General features: G+C 40.2%; 1 protein-coding gene and 1 pseudogene across 1 annotated transcript in view; one reads left to right on the top strand and one right to left on the bottom strand.

The window, feature by feature from the left end:
* LOC140713354 (uncharacterized) overlaps positions 1-12,769 on the bottom strand; it is a 297,038-nt gene that overhangs the window by 101,483 nt on the left and 182,786 nt on the right. The gene's annotated exons all lie outside the window — the stretch shown is intronic.
* Positions 2,759-4,885, top strand: LOC103238486 (chromobox protein homolog 1 pseudogene; annotated as a pseudogene).

Here is a 12,769-nt window from a genome sequence, read left to right as displayed (position 1 = left end):
ACATTATGTTAAGTGAAATAAATCAGGCACAGAAATACAAATACCACATAATCTCACTTACACACTTAGAATCTCAAATAAAGTTGAACTCATAGAAGTAAAGAGGAGTATGGTGGTGTTACCGGGGCCTGGGAGGAAGGGGTGGCAGTAGCTAAAGTTGGGGAGATGTTGCTGAAAGGATGCCAACTTTCAGTTAGCTAGGAATAAATTCAAGAGATCTATTGTACAACATGGTGACTGTAGTTAATAACAATGTATTGTATTATTCAAAATTGCCAAAAGAGTAGATTTTAAGAGTTCTCACCACATAAGTATGTGAAGTGACATATACATTAATTAGCTCAATTTATCCACTCCACAATGTACACATTTTTAAAGGACATAATAAATACATACATTTTTTATTTGTCAACTAAATAAATAAAATGTTTTAAAAAATTAAGTCCTGAAGACAGTAAAATAATACCTTTAAAGTGCAGAAGGAAAGAAAAGGAAAAGGAAAGGGAAAAGAAAGGAGGAAAGAGAAGGTCATCTTCAAATAATTGATAACTAACAGAATTTTTCACCAGCAGATATGCCCTACAAGAAATGGTAAAGGTACTTAGACAGAAAGAAAATGATACCAGATGGAATCTCAGAGTTTTAAAGAAGGAATGAAAAGCATCAGAAATGGTAAATATTTTGGCAAACATAGAAAGACTATTTTTCTTCTTTTTTTTTTTACTGACACAGATGTACATTTTTGGGAGTACATATGATAATTTAATACATTCATATAATGTATAAAGATCAAGTCAGGGTAAGTGGGATAGCCATCACCTTAAATATTCGTCTTTTATGCTAGAAACATTCAGATCATTCTCATCTATTTTAAAACGTACAATAGATTATTGCTAACATAATCACTTTACTGATCAATTGAACACTGTCTTATTTCTTCAAACCATATTTTGTTTTTTTGATTGTTTGTTTGTTGTTTGTTTGTTTTGAGATGGAGTCTGTCTCCCAGACTGGAGTGCAGTGGCGCAATCTTGGCTCACTGCAACATCCGCCTCCCCAGTTCAAGCTATTCTCCTGCCTCAGCTTCCTGAGTAGCTGGACTACAGGTGTGTGTGGCCACGCCTGGCTAATTTTTGTATTTTTAGTAGAGACCGGGTTTTGTTTTCCTGTGTTGGCCAGGCTAGTCTTGATCTCCTAATTTCAAGGGATCCTCTCACCTCTGCCTCCCAAAGTGCTGGGATTACAGGTGTGAGCCACTGCATCCAACCTAACTGTATATTTGTACCCATTAATCCAGTGGTCCCGAACATTGTTGGCACGAGGGACTGGTTTGATATAAGCCAATTTTCCATTTCTCTACGGATGGGGGTGGGGGAACGGATGTGGGTGGTTTCAAGATGAAACTGTTCCACCTCAGATTACCAGGCATTAGTTAGATTCTTATAAGGAGCACACAACCTAGATCCCTCGCATGCACAGTTCATAACAGGATTTGTGCTACCGTGAGAATTTACTGTCGCAGCTGATCTGACTTAAGGTAGAGCTCAGGCAGTAATGCTCGCTCATCCACTCATCTCCTGCTGTGCCGCTGGGTTCCTAACAGACCAGTACTGGTCCAGAACTTGGGGGATAGGGACCCCTGCATTGATCACCCTTTTTTCCCCTCCTCCCCACTACCCTTCCTGGCCTCTGATAACTACCAATCTACTCCTATCTTTGTGATATCCACTTTTTTAGCTCCCACATATGAGTGAGAACACACAGTATTTGTCTCTCTGTGCTTGACTTATTTCAATTAACATAATAACCTTCAACTCCATCCATGTTGCTGCAAATGACAGCATTTTATTACTTTTATGGTTGAATAATATTCTATTGTATAAAGGTGCCACATTTTATTTATCCATTCCTCTTCTGATGGACTCTTAGGTTGATTCCATATCTTGGCGATGGTGAATAGTGGTAAAATAAACAGGAGACTGCAGACAGCTCTTTAACAAATTGATTTCCACTGTTTTGGATATATACCCAGTGGTGGAATTGCTGGATCATATGGTAGTTCTACTTGTTGTTTTTCAGGGAACTTCTGTATTGGTTTCCATAGTACTTGTACCAATTTACATTGCTACCAATAGCGTGTGTGTTCCTAAGTAGAATGGTTGGAAGAAGTATTCGTGCTAGAAGGCTCTGAATAACAATACTACTAATACAGAGGATACCAACCATAAAATACTATAGGGCCAAGCAGGTGAAAATAATTCCGTGAAATAGCTCACATCCAAAACCAAAAAGAATTAAGGACCAGGGTAAATTGGAAGCATATGCCCCATCTAAACAAATACTGCTCAGCTATCACCGATGGTCTTCACACAGAAATGTAGCCCTATATTGCTGAGTCTCTGAATTTTTCAAGATCTCAATTGTGACATAATTACTTAGTTTTCAAAACACTCTGTGCCCCAAACAGATAATATCTGAGTGCTAAAGGCAGCCAGTGAACTGCCCATTTGTGACCCTTTTTCTAATATTTTTAGTACTCTCAGCTTGTCTTGGTAAAGAGGCCTTCTTATCAAATGTATGGCAAAAGCTACCCCAACCCAAGCTTTATTCTTAGCCTTTTAGAACCCAAGACTTGTGATTTCCATTGGTGCAAATACCTTGTAAATTCTTTCAGAAAAGAATGAATGACAAAAAGTGTGTCCAAATAGAATTTTGTAAACTTACATTTTTCTTTTAAGATCTCTCGGGCTGGGGCCTGCGGTACGCCGCTTCAGTGAGGGGCTCCACTGTGGCCACCCGGCTTGCTGCCTTCCTGGGCGCCACTCCCCCAGGCGACCCGACGCGAAGCGCCAGTAGCGCAGCATCGATTCCTCTTGGGCTCTTGGGTGCTGCTCTGAGCAGCGTCACCCTTTACACCAGAAAGCTGGCGGGTACTATGGGGAAAAAACAAAACAAGAAGAAAGTGGAGGAGGTGCTAGAAGAGGAGGAAGAGGAATATGTGGTGGAAAAAGTTCTCGACCGTCGAGTGGTAAAGGGCAAAGTGGAGTACCTCCTAAAGTGGAAGGGGTTCTCAGATGAGGACAACACATGGGAGCCAGAAGAAAACCTGGATTGCCCCGACCTCATTGCTGAGTTTCTGCAGTCACAGAAAACAGCACATGAGACAGATAAATCAGAGGGAGGCAAGCGCAAAGCTGATTCTGATTCTGAAGATAAGGGAGAGGAGAGCAAACCAAAGAAGAAGAAAGAAGAGTCAGAAAAGCCACGAGGCTTTGCTCGAGGTTTGGAGCCGGAGCGGGTTATTGGAGCTACAGACTCCAGTGGAGAGCTCATGTTCCTGATGAAATGGAAAAACTCTGATGAGGCTTCCTGGTCCCTGCCAAGGCAGCCAACGTCAAGTGCCCACAGGTTGTCATATCCTTCTATGAGGAAAGGCTGACGTGGCATTCCTACCCCTCGGAGGATGATGACAAAAAAGATGACAAGAATTAACGCTCCTGAGTACCAGCCCCTGTCACATCTGACTGGGTTTCAAGTGGGAAGGGAAGGAGTTCTACTTGTCTTGACACCATAGAGGTGGCTTGAGAAGATGTCCTTTGAAGAGCCAGTATAGTTTCTGTGTCCTGCAGCAGCCCAAGTGCTTTAAAGCCATTTCAAGCTGTATAGTTTGCACACCCATCCCAGTGGAGGGGAAAGGGGATAAGTGTTTCAAGGCAACTTTTCTGCACTTTGCTGAGAAAAGCAAAGGGCCTTCTATGAAGGACAAAACTTGCAGAATTGGGTGTGTGAGAGAGCAAAAAAATACTGTAGATCTTCAAAGAGCATCTCCACAACCCACAGCCTTCTTCCCAATAGTGTTAACTCTGCATTTTTACAGCGTAGCATGTATATAGTCTTTGGCTATTACTGGTGTATTATTTGGGGGAGGGATGCCGAGGGGAGAAAGGGAGATGGGTAGCATCACTTTGATTAACATTTGGGGCCTGATAGGGGAAATGGTGAAGCAATGGAAAAGAACAGACAACTAATGATTTGTTTCTATGTCCAGAATATTTTACCTTTAAAAAAAAATGTCATTGGCACCGTAAATAAGGACTGTGAGAGACTGTTTAAAAGCTGTGAATGTCTGAAACCTATAAGCCAAGGTGTTCCCTGCCTAAACTTATTGCTGTTCCCACAAAGGACTAAGCCAGTTCATAAGTTACCAAAATTGCCATTCTGGAGATGGAAATTGATGAGGAGGGAAAGTCTTTTATTGGAGAGTATACAGTACAAGCAGGTCATTCTGTCTCAGAGGTGCTAATAAAATTAGAAGATGCTTTCTTTTCCAGTAACGAAGTTATAAATATCAGCTTGTTCATCCAAGCCACTGGCTGAGGTGTTAGGGAAGAGGAAGAGGGTGGTAGAGGAGATAAGAGAGTAGGGAAAGACAAGGGCCCGTGCTCTTAGTGGGGAAAACTCTTGGAGCGTTCTCTTTTTTGAGCTTTGAACTCTTAAACCATTGTTGGCTTCAGTCACTGACAGCACAAGTTTCACTGAATTGATCTAAGAGTTTAGTGATTTCAAAAGCCTTGGTCTCAGGAGAAGATTAAACTTCCATATTGGGCAGTGGTTCACTTTAAAACACACACACACACACACACACACACACACACACACACACACAATTTTTTAAGAAATCCTAAGAAGTAACTGATACCCAAAATGCTCTGTCTTGAGTCATGAGATCCATCAGTTCTTGATATTGTTTAGACTTGCATCTAGAGCTACATTGTAAAATCCTTTTAGGCATGTGTTAGATTTCTGTGTAAACTTTGTTTAAATGTAAACTTCATACTACACTGTCAGTTTTTGTCTTAATAAAACTATAGGTTTATTAAAAAAAGATCTCTCATAGGTCTAGTTGGAGAAGGTCAAGTATTAAGAAATGATTCAGTGGGTAGTTAGCAGGGATGATTTCTGTGGTTTCTTTGACATTATCATTGAAAAGCCTGGTAAGTCTTTCTAACCAATCTCTTCCACATCTTAGCTCAGCCATCTGGGTCTCCCTTTCAGCATGCCCATTTGCTTGAGAGTAATGAATATCATGGTAATGTCTTTTTCTGATAAACCAAATTAAAGCTAGATCATGCATTTTGGTCACATCCCAAGAATATATAGTACCTTTGACAGGTTACCTACTATTCCTGCAGGCCTATTTTCCAGCTAAGTAATTGGGTCACAGAATAGTTTGGGCCACAAGAGTGGCATTTTCTAAAATGTTATATGGAATTCTAGATCCATGATGCTCTGTAGAAAAATGGAAGGACATTCTCTATTCTTCTATTTTTAGGAAATATGGCAAGGTATATTCTATACATACACACACACACACACACACACACAAACACATACACCTTCAACACCCCCATTTTAGAAATTTCTCAATGAAACTGAATTAAAAGGTATAAGGAGTTATAACAGAATTTTGATGAACTTTAATTCAGTGTTTTCCAAATGTATATAAACAAAATACTCATTCATGTGTCTGCAGAAAATGCTTTTGAAACTGTTGATTGAAACCAACAATATGATTTCCCCACAAATGTCAAGCTACATTTTATGGAAATAACGTATATTGTAATTTATGTTAAAATATATTTTGAACAGGTTGATGTTTCTTCATTTTCCCTACTAAATCTTCCCCAATTTAACATACAGTTCAATGTGAAACTCTGCAATATCATCATTAAACCAATTTATATAACATTTTATGTGTTACAGAGCATTTTCACAAATGTTCCTTAATTTGACCCTTGTAACAAACCTCTCAGGTAAATACCTCCTTGTGTTTTGTTTGCTTATTTCAAAAAAAAAAAAAAAAACTGGGAAATAAATGACTTGCCTAAAGTTACTCGGTGAATAAAGGTGAGATTGCAATTCTGCTGGCTCCTGGCACACTGATGCTTCAAAACTCTCACTCAGCTCTATAATATCATATGGCCCAGCGATGCTATATCCAGTATTACTCTTCCAAACTTATGCATGAGCATGTAGTCACACGAATGGCCTTGTGGATAATAACAGGAATCAAAGGTACTGGCTCATGCTTAGAAAAGAGGCCCATTAGAAATTTGCTATGAGTATAAATTAGAAAGGCAAAGCAACATAACTCATTGTAGAGGTCCTTGACTCATATGTAAAGAGCAAAGCTATTCATTGGTTTAAACATTTGTACTTGAAAATTACTGTGGTGGACAGGTTAGGAATATGAATAAGATATATTCCCTATCTTCAAGTAACTGGGTAAGAAAAGTAGCCAACAGCTTTAAGACAAGGTGCATTATCTTAATCTTCCAAAGGAAATAGTCAAAGGAAAGAGAAAATGAGGCAGCTTGAGCAAGAAGGCTGAGAACTGAGGGGGAAAATCATGAGTTTCAAATCTGGAGATGACTAGTGACCTTGGAGAGAGCAGGTGTAATAAAATGTTTGCCAAGGAAGTTGGCCACAAAGGGCTGTTACGTAACCACATACACCTAAGAACATGCACCTTGTTAGAAATAAGGCTCAAAGTCCTAAGGAAAAATGAGCACTTAGATAAAGGATTTTTGTAAAGTAATTTACTTTTGTGCAGAAGGATGTCCCCCTATGGCTGGTTGCTACTAGAGTACTTAGAACAAAGGAGAGTAGAAGTTTTTATTTTTAACGTGACTTTTGCTTTTGTGTCTTTTCCCCCATTGGTGGGGTTGGACTGTATAATTTAAACTAGATTTGACTGGCTAAACATTTAAGTGTTTTTAGATAAGGTAGATGCATAATGGGAGAGAGGGGAGAGGAGGAAGGGGTCATCTGCAGCAAACAAGAGAGTCTTTTTTAAAATAAGGAAAGGAATGTGAGCTGCTGTTGATAACATCACTGGTTCTGTGGCATGCCTGGGCACATAGTAAAGTCAGAAAGAAGAAAAGGAGAAGAAGGAGGGAGCGGTATTGGGAATTAAAGAATAAAAGTTTGAGCAGGCTGTTTGAAGAGAAACCTTGCCATATCTCATATACCTCCACTCAAACTCAAGTTTGCTTATTTATTTATTTTGAGACAGAATGTTGCTCTGTCACCCCGGCTGGAGAGCAGCGGCATAATCACAGTTCACTGCAACCTCAACCTTTCAGGCTCAAGTGACCCTCCCAATTCAACCTCCCTAGTAGCTGGGACTACAGGCACATGCCACCATGCCTAGCTAATTTTTTTTTTTTTGTATATTTTGTAGAGATGGGGTTTCACCATGTTGCCCAAGCTTATCTTGAACTCCTGAGCTCACCTGATCTGCCCACTTAAGTCTCCCAAAGTGCTGGGAGCCACTGTGCCTGGCATGAGCCACTGTGCCTGGCTCCAACCCAAGTTTAGAATTTATTGTCATTTGGTCAGGAATCACTTAGTTTAGAAAAACCTCATGAACTACACCATTACAATATGTTAAATATGGTTGCATACCTTCCCTCTTTTCAGCCTTACAGAGAGCAGTTAAATGCTCTATTCTTCCACACGCACATATCTTTGTTTCTGCTGCCTTTGAGCAGGAATTGAAGGATGCTCTCAAAATGCCTCAGCTTGAGCAGCTTTTCCATAAGACATAGCGGTTTCCTGTAACTGACCACAAAGGGCATTTACTCAGGCCAGTTCTATGTGTTAACCAGGCCAGGCTGAAGGGAAATCTCATAGCTCCTTAGCTGCAGGTATTCTCTATCTGGACTGACAGCTGGATGAATGTACAGCTCTCGTGCCCTGGGATTCAGGGAGCTACAAGTGCAGCCCTGAGGGAACCAGGGAAGACTGTAAACCTAGTTCTCTCTGCATCTGTTCTTTGTCTTTGAGCCTGGCTCCCTGATGGCCTTACATTTCCCCTCCAAGCGAAGTGACAATAACAGCAGCAACAGACTCTGTTTTCTGTACACTGGACATGGCTTGAATGTCTTATGAATTAATGTTCGCCTAACCTCCATAAACTGTTCACTGGTTTCTTGAGATGCCCTATCTATTTCTGTCTAATCCATTCCTACTCACCCTTTATAGTCCTTCTCAAATTACTCTTTCTATTTTGGAAATATTTTCTGATTATTTCAAGCCCACAAACAAACCTCCTCAGGGTACCACATTTCATTACCCAATGTTGTGATTATTTCCAAAGTATTTTAGGTATGAACTTTGTCCTGTCACTAAAACCTAAGCTCCCTGAAAACAGTGGGTGCAACCATGTACTGAAAGGTTTATGTGCCAAGAACTGCACCAAGTTCTCATAACTGCCTTTGTGAATGAATTATTCTGTTTTCTATATGCTGAACTGAAGTTCTGAGGCTCCCTATTTCACAAAGCAAGAAAATCACAGAGCCGGTACTGAAAGCTAGCTCTCTCTGGTTGCAAAACCCTTGCTCCACCACAGGGCTACACTGCCTTTTGTACTGGAAGTTATAGACCACGTTGTATGTGCTAATGCTTTGTGTTTCTTATGAGTTAGATATACTACCTCATTTCTGCATGGGTGAGGGTGTGAAAATACTTTGTCGAGAAAAAAAGTGAAGTATCATCTGCTGAGCCCTGAAGGAGACATAGCAGCAAAAGACCCTGTGGAAAATAAAGTCATCTAACGTAACAGTCTGATCAGTAAGGACAAAGGTTCTATATGATAATGAAATTAGACTATATGAATGATAGGCACTTCTTTGCTCTGTGCTATCTCCTCAGTATCAAAGAATATTGAACAGATGTGGCATATTTCAAACACTTCAGAATTAGTGGTATCAATAAAAATTAGGAATGGCTAAAACATTTCTATTATTTCTAGAACTTAAGCTATCTTGACATGTAATTTCTCATTTTTATGATCTTTTATTGTCTATTATATATGACAAGTACCATTCAGCAAAGCAGATGGCATGTAGTCTTTGCCCTTAGAGAGGACATTGGGTAATGGGAGAGATATTTTAGGAAACATTTGCAATGGAGTATTATGGGTATGTCAAACATGTAATAAAATACAGTAAGTAAAATGAAGAAAAAAGGAATCACCTCTTTCAAGGAGGCTTTTGGTGGAGTTCCATAAGTTGAGCTTTAAAGAATTAAAGGGCTACCAGAATTTTCCAAGAATATTCAAAACAGAAGAAACAACACAGGATAGTCACCAGGACATACAAAATCAGGGCATTCCTAGAGATGTCTAAGTGGTCCCTTTCCTGTTGAATAAATATAAGAAGCCTGACATACAATAGTGGGGAATAAGGCAGAGACATACGTTAGGTCAAGCTGTCTACCATAAAGCTCCTAGGAAATATTTCTTAACCTGACTTGGAAAAATCCACTGAAGAACTCAAAAAAACTGTGTGTGTGTTACTATAGCAAACTTTCAAGAGAGGATATAAATTCAAAAAGCTCAGGTAGAAACACAGATTGTTCAATTAGATGTACTTAGGAGAAAGGCAAGTTCAGCAGTTTTTGGAACACAGCAATATGTGCATATTTAGGCAGGATAACATGAAGAACTGCAAGAGCTGAAGATGCCACAGCCTTGGGATACAAACACTGACTCTACAGGGAAGGGAGCTGGGCTTTGACTTTGCTGTTACTGGCTACAGCTACAACCAAACAGCTGCGCTGTTCATCATACGTTCTTTCATTAATTTTGGAGTATTTATTGAGCCATGTGCCAGGCCTTGTTTTAGATTCCAGGAATACAATAGTGATTAGAAAAATTTCCCTGCCTCATGCATGGAACACTCACTCTAGTGGGAAGAATAAAAATAATACATATATAAGCAAGAATATAAGAGGATAAGTACCATGGAGCAAAATCAAAAAGAAATAATGGAGTGAAATGAAGAAAAATAAGTGCCATGGAGAAAAATAAAACATGGAAGGGGACTAGGAGTGGGAGTGAGTGAAATACAATTTACATAAAATGTTCAGGAAAGCCTTCTCCCATAAGATGGTGTTTGCATGGAGACCTACAAGAAGTAAAAGAATGAGGTCAGGCATGGTGGCTCATGCTTGTAATTCCAACACTTCCTTCAATACATGCAGGCAAGATTGCTTGAACCCAGGAGTTCAATACTAACCTGGGCAATATAGCAAGACCTCATCTCTACAGAAAAATTTTAAAACTAGCCAAGCGTGGTGGTGCATGCCTGCAGTCCCAGCTACCTGGGAAGCTGAAGTGAGCAGATAATTTCAGCCCAGGAGTTGGAGGCTGCAGTGAGCTGTGATTGTACCATGGCACTCAAGCCTGAGTGACGGAGCAAGACTCTGTCTCAAAAAAAAAAAAAAAAAAAGAATGAGCTGTGAAGCTATCTGGAGAAAGAACATCATGTTTAGTGTCTGAGAATCAGTTAGGAGGTCTGTGTGGCCCAGAAGGATGGGTGAGGAGGATGAGTGGTAAAGATGAGATCAAGAGGTGATAAGACCCATGCAGACAGGACCTCAGAGGACAGGTGACCATAGAGCCTGGTTTACTTGCCTCAGAACCTTCCCACTTACTGGGTCCTCCACCTGCAGAGTTCATACCCCAATCTTTGCATGGTAGTTCTGTATTAGTCCATTTTCACACTGGTATAAAGAAGTACCCAAGACTGGGTAATTCATAAAGAAAAGAGGTTTAATTGGCTCACAGTTCCACGTGGCTGGGGATGCCTCAGGAAACTTAAAATCATGGCTGTAGGTGAAGGGAAAGCAAGCACCTTTATGACAACCTTAGTCAGCAGGAAAGAGAAGCACAAAGGAGGAACTTCCAAATACTAATTAATATGACAGATCTCGTGCAAACTCACTCACTATTATAAGAATAGCATGGAGGAAACCACCTCCATGATCCAATCAGCTCCCTCCCTCAACACATGGGAATTACAAGTCCCTCCCTCAACACATGGGGACTACAGTTCAAGATGAGATTTAGGTGGGCACAAAGAGTAAAACCATATCAAGCTCCTTCTTATCACTGAGGTATCAACTCAAGTGTTATCTGCTTAGGTGCCTCTCCTGACTGCTAAATCTAAAGTGCACCCTCCCCTTCCACAGCTCTCTGCCATATTATTCAGTTTTATTTATGAAAATAAGAGATACCATGACAAGAGGTACCTGAAATAAACCAACATGGTTCTTGTCCGTCTCCCGTAACTACAGTGTAAATGCCAGTAAGTAGTAATCTTATTCATCTTGCTTTCAGCTGTATGCCAGCACCTAGATTAGTGCTCAGCACAGAAATGATACTCCATACATATTTAGTGAATAAAAGTATGAGTTGCATTTCTTCCAGCCTTTGTCCATCATCCTGAGAATAGGGCATTCTCACCTCACTCCTGCATTCCTTTAGTATCTGCCTTAGCTGGCTTCCCTAACTCCAGTGCCTTGTTCTCCTGAGGAACTTGATCACCACTTTTACCACATCACAATTCAGAAATTCTGTATCAGCCTGTAATAACACCGTATTTCCAATCACAACAATTTTTTAGGATGTTTGGCATATCCTGACTTACTGTTCTTGTCCAACTCTATTTCTTCCTATTCCTAAACAGACCCTTTTCTCTATGTAGGTCAGCATCTTTAGTTTCCTCCAAACTGCCACACTCATTACCTTCTCTACACTTAAGTGTCTATGGTGCTGTTTCCCAAGACTCTTCTCCACTTGCTCAAATTGTACCCATCCTTCAAAGCCCAGCTCATGCCATCTCTTCTTTTGGGCTACTCCAAGCACTGCTGATGTCCCTTTACTCTGTACCATATAACTTAGCACAAGGATTGGAACTCAGCTTTATACCATTTGTTAGTGTTTGTTTGGAATGTGGTTTTGAGAAAGATTCTAAGTCTCAGAGGAGAAAGGAATGTCATGATTGATTAGCGATGTCTGCCAGTAGGCCTACAGGGACAGAGAGAGACTTACTTAGCTATTACTAATGGGTTTCTGGGCATCAGTCCATATAATCTCTTGGGTATGTGGCCAATATATTACATTATTCCCATCACCCAGTCTTTTCTTAGTACAGAGACATGGAATGACTTGAATCCTGAAGTTAGGAAAAGTTCTGAATAACTCCTCCAACCCCCTCCTAACTTCAAGTCAGAGTGCAACTGAACTGTCTTACCTGGGTTTATTTATGTACTTTTCAACTCCCTTCTCCCTGACAAAGGAAGAAATAGTTCTAGGTACGAGTTGTTGATTGCTCACTTTTTTTTTTTGCTCCCAAGCCTGCAGTGCAAAAATATCCATTCCAGCTCTACTAGCAATTGTATTTACCCCTTTCATACTCCAATACAGACATTCATTTTTGTCTAGTCATTACCAAAATTGTCATCTAAATGGTAAATTTCCTGAGACTGGAGTATGTCTCTACATCCCACCCCAACTACAACACTTTGTACCCAGGATGCAACTGAGATCAAAGTAGTTGCTTACTATGGGTTGAACAAAAAGGAGAAGCATACTACTTTCTTATGATTCTACATCTTATGAAGCATTTTCTCATGGCACAAAGGGGAGCAGAAGATTCTGGAATATTCCACCATTCATAATTAACTAAACTTGCCATGTTTACAAAAGTCCTCCCCCATACACACACACTTTTAATAGGATGTCATTCAGATTTCTATTTATTTATGTATTTATGTATTTATTTATTTATTTATTTATTTTGAGACGGAGTCTTGCTCTGTCACCCAGGCTGGAGTGCAGTGGTGCGATTTCGGCTCACTGCAAGCTCTGCCTCCCAGATTTCTCCTGCCTCAGCCTCCCGAGTAGCTGGGATTACAGGTG

The sequence above is a fragment of the Chlorocebus sabaeus genome, chromosome 1 (assembly GCF_047675955.1).
Source record: "Chlorocebus sabaeus isolate Y175 chromosome 1, mChlSab1.0.hap1, whole genome shotgun sequence".
NCBI classification, from domain to species: Eukaryota; Metazoa; Chordata; class Mammalia; order Primates; family Cercopithecidae; genus Chlorocebus; species Chlorocebus sabaeus.
The sequence above is the reverse complement of the archived record's forward strand: the minus strand, read 5'-3'. Positions and strand labels throughout refer to the sequence as shown.